Source organism: Diorhabda sublineata, chromosome 10 (assembly GCF_026230105.1).
Source record: "Diorhabda sublineata isolate icDioSubl1.1 chromosome 10, icDioSubl1.1, whole genome shotgun sequence".
NCBI lineage: Eukaryota > Metazoa > Arthropoda > Insecta > Coleoptera > Chrysomelidae > Diorhabda > Diorhabda sublineata.
Genome location: NC_079483.1, coordinates 4,620,607 through 4,628,547, shown reverse-complemented (window position 1 = coordinate 4,628,547; position 7,941 = coordinate 4,620,607). Strand labels below are relative to the sequence as shown.

Genomic DNA, 7,941 nt, shown 5'->3' with positions numbered 1-7,941 from the left:
ATTATACAACATATTTTGATACCTGTAGTGATTCGTAATGAATTAAAAACAAGTCATAATATTGATGATTCCACAATTATTTCACGCTCAAGTCTTAACTAACATAAGTTATCAAATATTAAATGTTCAACCTAATTATCAGGACTAGTGATAGGTAGTAAATATACATGTATCTTGGCGTAGTTAAATCTGTACCAACTTATCAACAAAACAAATGATACTTAATCTACTTTCAAAAATTTTCTTGAAAAAACAATATGCAAGGGTATTTGGAAATGGTTACCTAGACAACCACCTAAGCAGATATATATTTTTTTCATAAGTTGGCAGTCGTCAAGACATGGTCATGCGTATGTCGGTAATGTGCGCGAAATTTCCTCGATATTTATGTTTCCAGAATAGTCGTGGAAAATAATTTCACCATATTATGGAAAATTTTCTATTTTTTAAATACCCACGAATCCTGTAATTTATGTTTCTTCATATTTTTTGTAAAAATAATTTAAAGTATCGTATTCAGTGAAAAAACAAAACAATAATTATAAAGTAAATAAAGCATATGTAAATTTTATTTCAACAGAAACCATTTAGAAACATTTAAAAAATCTGGAAAATATTGGTAAAGTACAATTAATATCATTTCATTACATATTATTTTATACAGATCTTTAAATTTGTATATTGAAAAGAAGCCATTTGTATGACCTCAAAAAGTAAATCTATAATCGTTTGTCATCGACGATCAAGATATGAAATACGTGAATATATTTAAGAATTTATTATCAAAATCTCAATTACACCCAATATTTTACAGTATTTTTTAAATAGTTGGCCCTTTTTACGATGATTTCGCGAGGTTGGCGTGTTTGATATCGTTGTATGCTCTTGCGAGGCGGCCATCACGGCAGTTTGTGGCAAGCTTGGCCAGCGGGTATGTGTTAAGTGAGTGAGAGTGGTGTTGCTCCGTATTTTTCACAATTCTAATGTGGATTATCACTCAAAAAACGAAGGTAATGTAACTAAAATCTTTATTAAGTTGTTTTTTTGTAAGATTTTAGTAGTAGTTATGATAAAAACTAAATTCCACCAATAAAAAAGTAAAAATCTTATTGAGCTTTACTGAAGATACTAGTATGTAGAGCCCGCCATGTTGTGAAATCACTAAATAATTTGATTTACTAGTTTCTGCAGTCATTTAGCTAGAAAAATGTATTTATTTTATATATAATTTTATGTGTAGTATAAGGGATATTACATGTAAAATATTATTTTCCCGCCTTCAACCGCTAAAGCCACAATTAGTTTCATAAAATACGAAGCGTCCGTTGTCTACTACAACCTACTTAATGATTATAGTTCCATAGCAAGATAGTGAAGGTCTTGATGTACAAAATCATGTAAATATATGCGATCAAAAGTGTGTTCACTATTAAATGATTTTATACACATACAAAAAGATGAATATAAACCTATTTGTAAACAACTAAGAATGTGGGGAAGAAATACAGTGAGTGAAATCGGGTTTCGGTCCTCTGTCATATATGCAGTGCTCGCACATGAAAATACGTGTTCGAAGGTTATTGCTTATAAAATTATCCAAAAAGATTAGAGATTTTGTTTAAAAATTGTTTTTGTTTTTAGTGAATATTTGGGGGCGTGGCGGTTTTCTAGTCGTGATTTTACTATTTTTCAAGTGATAAGGCCTATTGAAAGTGTAAAATTAATATACAAGATCAAAAGATATTGTTATAGTGCTCTTTTTATTTCCTGCAAGTTAATAACTGTTTATGTTTTGTTCCTATTTGAAGTTGATGTTAGTTTCAGCATGATTCAATACAAACATAAAAATCATAGGATCCTCGCAAGGAAACTTTTAGGTTTTACTTTTGTATTTTGATGAAATAAGAACTATTATGCCATTTGATCATTTTTTTAATATTCATCCCATGAGTATTTTGAGGATTTTAAAGAAAATTAGTTCAATACACATTTTCACTGTAATTTTATCAATTAATGTGATTTCCAGCAAATAGTTGATGAATTTAGTATTTATAGAATATTTAATGTTTTCATAAACATTTCAGTTGCGTTAATTAAAGGATTCCTTATTGGGGACACAGATTGTTCCCTATTTATTGATACAGAATAATTCTTTTTCATTTTTGGTATCGAATGACATTTTAAAGTATATTATGAAAATGCCTTAATGGGATAATTATTTATATATAGCTCATTATTTGAATAACTTAGTGTATATTATAGTTAGATATCTCTTTTTATTTCATTGGAAGTTTTATCAGAACCTTGGAAATAATTATCTAATAATCTAATATTTGTGAATCATTTTGGTAAAAGAATGATAAGGATATTAATACTGGTACTTTAAATATGAATTGGGGAATTACTGAAACTCAAACAATTAACCTATTAAAAATCACATGGTTTGTGGCTAAATTGTACTTTTGTGTTTTCCCATTGTGAAGGGTCAGATTTCAGTACCTGTCCATTCAATAGGTTGAACTCTTTAAATTATTTTAAATGTATAATTTTATTTCCAAAGCAGTTTTGCAGATATTTTGTTTGCCAAAAAAGTATTCTCATGAGTAGGGTTTCAAAGTAGGTTTTTGGATGAAATTTAAAAATATTTCTCTCTCTGATTATTCCAGGTAACCTTTTGACATTTTCGATAAATGATTATCCTGGTAGCGAGAGCTCAATGGTTGTCAGAAATTATACGTTGGAAGCTTTTTGCTTTGGAATTTTTGTGGTAAAAATTACTGCAAGCTTACAAATATGCTTTCAATGAGGTATTGAAAGATATCGCAAAAGCTTTGGCCGTCTACATACATTTAAAAAACAGAAAATATATTTATTAAACAGATTTAACTAAACACAAAACACTAATCTGGAATACTAAGCATTCAAATAATGTGGGACACATCAGGTCAGAAAAACTCTTGATAGGACCTGAATCTATCTGCAGCATCAGCTACAGAACAATGGAAAGAGCATTGGAAAAGAAGGTATATGGAAACCAATTATTTGGCCAATTTACAAAGGCTGAGACAGGTAATGACTCTTCTGGGAAACTATAACCAGAGAAGATCTGATGAAAGTATCAGTCTAAATAAGAACAACCTACGAATTCTAACAGGAGTCCTGTCGGAGCACTGTCGCCTCAGTGGACATCTGAAGATGTTAGACTTGGAAGATAATGCAACATGCAGATTATCCTATACAGAGGACGAAACCATTAACCATATTCTCTCGCAGATTGAGACACTACGGAACTCTAGAGCTCTACATGAGAGTGCATAAAATAGAAGATGAAGGTCTCTAGCAGCTAGTCATCATGTCACTAAAATTAGCAGAATAATATGAGCAGTCAGAAAAAACAATAACATATTATTATTTTCGGCTGCGCAAGTTCTTGGGAAATTGGCTGTTCACTAACTTTAGAATTAAGTTATCAAAGCAGTGCAAGTTAAATGTGCTCAATCAATAGATAATGAAAGTAGAATGCTTCAATAATTAAATGCTCCGTTGTTCAATTATATTAATTCTTCCTATTCTCGCATTGACGTATTCTCGTAATGATAGTGTTCTACTGGGAAAATTAGGAATTACATTTGCGACAAATTCTTTTTTTTTGCAGCATTTAATTAACATTAATCTATCATATAATTATATAGGCCTTAATGGAAACTCGTGAGCCTATAATTCATGGCCAATGATAGTGTTTTGCTGAGAAAACTCGGAAAAAGTCATTTTTTCCGTGACATCTGCAAGCACTTAATTATTCATCTTTTAGTTAAGCTTTCTTTATTCTCCAAAAACAGGCGTGAAAGCCGCCAATTTCATACAAGAATAGTAAATTTTTATGACAATATTTTTTTTTTTCGTGAAACTATGGAGCATTTAATTATTGAAGCATATCTATTTATTTTGCACATATAACTTGTATTGTTCTGCTAACTTCTATCAATTCTAAAGTTAGGAGAACAGCCAATTTCCTAGAAACTTGCTCAGCTAAAAATTTCGTAATATGGCACTTAATTAGTATAAATCCACTATTCCTTGTTTCAATATGTTGTGAACTGCAAATATCTTCTTTTTCTACAGTATTGTCCCCATTACTTAACAAATTGATTAAACAAATAATGTAGGTGGTCAAATTAGTTGCAATTTTTAACACAACTCATATAATCCAGTGGTTAATAAGGTTTAGTGTAGGGAATGACTGGAAAGATTAATGGTTAAAGATTATAAATTGGTATTTAATTCAATTTAATTTGAACTTCAATTTCTTGAATCAAATATTCATAGTTTCAATACTATTATAGGACTTGCAAGTTTCAATGTTTTATTGTGTTTCTTTGATTTTACATGGCAACTGGAATAGGTTTTTATGCCATTTTGCAATAATGCACAGCATCAAATCTCATGTCTTCACTCTGTTGGAATTTCAGCATGAATGGACATTTCTATTTAGAGATGAAAGCTCAATTAATTGATAAGATTTTGGTGTATTTCAAACTCTTTTTTTCATTCCATTATCTTTTTCATTTGTTGCTATTTCCTTATAAAATAGAAGGTCGCCAACACTGATCTGTATAAATTCCAAATATTGAGAGATAGTAAATAAATATTTGTATATTGATCTTTATTGAGGTATAATTAATATATAATTTATGGTAAGAATTCTATTAGCATTGTCAGTAAGAAACCACAAGTTTTTATTTTGCACAAAGATTGTAGGTATGCCATTGATAAATACAAAATAATTACATTTTAATGTTCGTTTATTATATTTTGATATGTTGAGTTGAACAACTAAATAATTCATTAGTTACTTTATGTTATGATAGAAATTACTACATTTTGTGTCTTTTAAATACAATTAATTAATTAGGCGGGAAATAGTATGGTGCAGATTCAATTCTAAGCCTTATCAACCTAATTGTCTTTACTTATATAAGATGGCCTAGTTAAAATTGGTGTTCTTGACAAAATGACAAAACAAGTCAATTTTAATCTACAGACAAGTTTGAAATATCAAATCGTCAGTATGATGACACATTAAATTAAAAACAACTGTCCCTGTTTAAAAAAAAACTTTATTTAGAATGTCCCATCAGAAATGATACAGTTGAAGAGGCTATTGTTAAGCATCTTATGGTAGATAACAGACAATTATTATTTAAATAGTCAGGTGTAATAGAAAGTATTGTTCAGCAGATTGTCAATAAATTTGTAGGAAATGACAATTGATCAACACTTGGAAAAAAGTGATATTGATAGACTCTTATTGTTTTCACTCAGCAGTTTATGACAACCAAGGTTTCTTTCTCTGATGTTTACGTTGAATGACAACGCCAACTTGCTTATTATTTGAGTGGTTGTACACAAACTCTCCAAATTTTGCACGCTTAGGCAGGCATTGTGGGCTACCACGATATTATTGATGAGAATTGGACTTACATTGTTGATCTTTTAATAACTGAAACACTGGAAGATGTCCTGACGTTCTATTTAATTTTTTTGTGGGGCTATTCAAAGTCCAAAATTAATGCTACACCGCCTGAATCTCTTCAAGATGTTTGACAAAAACCTTGATATAAATAATGTGTAATTATAGAAGATATGTGAGAAAAGCTAGAGAAGCATTTTCAAAAGATTTATACAATTGCATGAAAGTTGGATGTAAGGGGTTTTCAAGGGATGGCACGACATGGATGATGAAAATTCAGCTTCCTGTAGATTAAAATTGCCTTGTTTTGGTATTTTTTCAAAATCTTGAGATAATGGAGGTAGGCAAAGTTTTCTTAATATATAAAGATGTAAGGATATGAAGAAAAATATCTTTGAAAAAATATGAATTGCTTCGTATGACAAGTCTATAAGCTATGCATTGTCAACATAGCAGAATCAAATTTAGAATATTTCAAAATTTGTTGCTAGTTTGTTACAGGAAGATTAATTTTGTTTCTGCAGCAGCCGTTTAAAAAAAAAACAATGACATTGTCACATAAATTTTCCATATAGATTGTACAACCAAGTGATTGCAATTTAGGTGCTAACCTGTCAAATAGTGGGACTGGTAAAACAATCATAACAAATTCAAAATTTTCTGAAAATTGAAAAGCTGCAAATCAGATACAGAAGTCGTAAAGACTGAAAATATTATTCAGAAAAGAGCTTTTTTGGAAAATAATTAAAAAAGAACTCTTTCAATACAATTTAGATCAACGCTTAATATATATAAATCATGCTCACTTAGGGAAAAAATAGTAAAAATTATATTATCTGAGGGGGAAGCCTCTAAGTGATCTTGAATAAGCTTTATCTACACTGGTTAAACGTCGACAGGGGATAGTTGTAATAATGAGAATAATAATAATTCACAGGTTCACAGAGCTTAATGAATGATGGATTTTATTGACCATAGGCTACAGAAATCTTTGGAAAACCTATGTAAAAGCTCACTTTTTGATGTAGATTGTCAACATCAGATTGTTTGATAAATAAATAATCTCAGTGATAGAAGCCAACTGGTAACTTGTTGTTTACCATAAAGAAAACGAAAATATAATAATATAAATGTCAATATTTTTGTCTTATTCCATTATGAAATATTCAAATAGGTAATAGAAATTTATGTGACTATGCCAACTTTATTATGAGCAGGCATTGTCTTTTTAAATTGCTGCAGCAACAAAATTGATTTTGCTGTTACAAATTAGCAACAAATTTTGAAATATTCTAAATTTAATTGCACTATATTGACATTTGTATTTCTATTAGCTTGATGAATATTGAGTAGACAATGACTTATTTTCTATGAAATGTATGGTGGCCATAAAGGAAAAGATCCCTTTAGTTATTTGATTTTGATAAATTTTTGATATAAATTATTTCCAGTGAAACTACATGTATTGGAAATACATGTACCGTCTTCTTCGAAATATTGGAAGGGCAAGATAGGGAAACATTGACCAAAATTTGATAAAATTGCAAACTTCTTACACTAAATCAGCATGCTTTTCCTTGAAATCTGAGTACTATCTAATTTAATTAGATTTGAGAAGAACTTTTTTGATAATGTATTTATAATAGTAGTTATGCTGTTTTTTTTTTCAAACAAAAGTCCTCATAAATAAATTTAGTTATTTACAATTCTTAATGGTATATATTATTATGCTCAGTAGTACTGTTATAATTTTCAATTTCTATTTTATAATTCAAATTAAGAAATAATGAGTGTACCACATTCTTCTAATTGTTTGAAAGATTAAGTTGAAACGTGAAATCATTATCTATTGTAAAGAAATGGCAGAATTTTTGTAATTGTTTTTAAACGAGTTACACCTTAGACTTTAATTTTGTATAAAAATCATTGAAATATCAGGAAATTAATCTAAAACGTGTTTAACTGTATATATTTATTTACCTATGGGATAAATATTTATAATTTACATATTAGTGAATCACTGTCTCATATTATTTGTTAGTTGAAAAGTGTAAAGATTAATATTAAAATAATAAAAAGTATCCAAAATGATAGAAACTGATGAGAATAAAATAAGGACAAGTAATAATTGCAATTGTAACATTGTTTGAAGGTTATTGGTAGTAATCAAACTAAATAAACTTAAGTTGCTATTATTTTCTTTGGAACCGAAGAAATTTGAAGGACATAAGTATCAACTTTTTTTTCTCTGGCTGTGTTACAAATGACAGCTCTAACAGCATGTCATTATATTTGAGAATAACTGTGCAAAGTCATGTAACACCGCTTGCTATTATTTTCTTTGGAACCGAAGAAATTTGAAGGACTTTTGCATCAACTATTTTTTTCTATGGCAGTATTGCAAATGATAGCTCTAACAGAATCTCATTATATTGAAGAATAACTGCAATGTAGTCCAGTAACATCTTTGG

General features: G+C 29.2%; 1 protein-coding gene across 8 annotated transcripts in view; it reads left to right on the top strand.

The window, feature by feature from the left end:
• Window positions 1-340: 340 nt before the first annotated feature.
• LOC130449564 (bromodomain-containing protein 3-like) overlaps window positions 341-7,941 on the top strand; it is a 78,216-nt gene continuing 70,615 nt past the window's right edge. For 2 of the 8 annotated variants that reach the window (XM_056787469.1, XM_056787468.1), the window contains exon 1: window positions 380-1,010. The gene's annotated coding sequence lies outside the window, so the exon portion shown is untranslated. Of the gene's footprint in view, window positions 1,011-7,941 lie in introns of all 8 variants that reach the window. The other 6 variants (XM_056787470.1, XM_056787467.1, XM_056787465.1 and 3 more) reach the window with 5 other exon arrangements.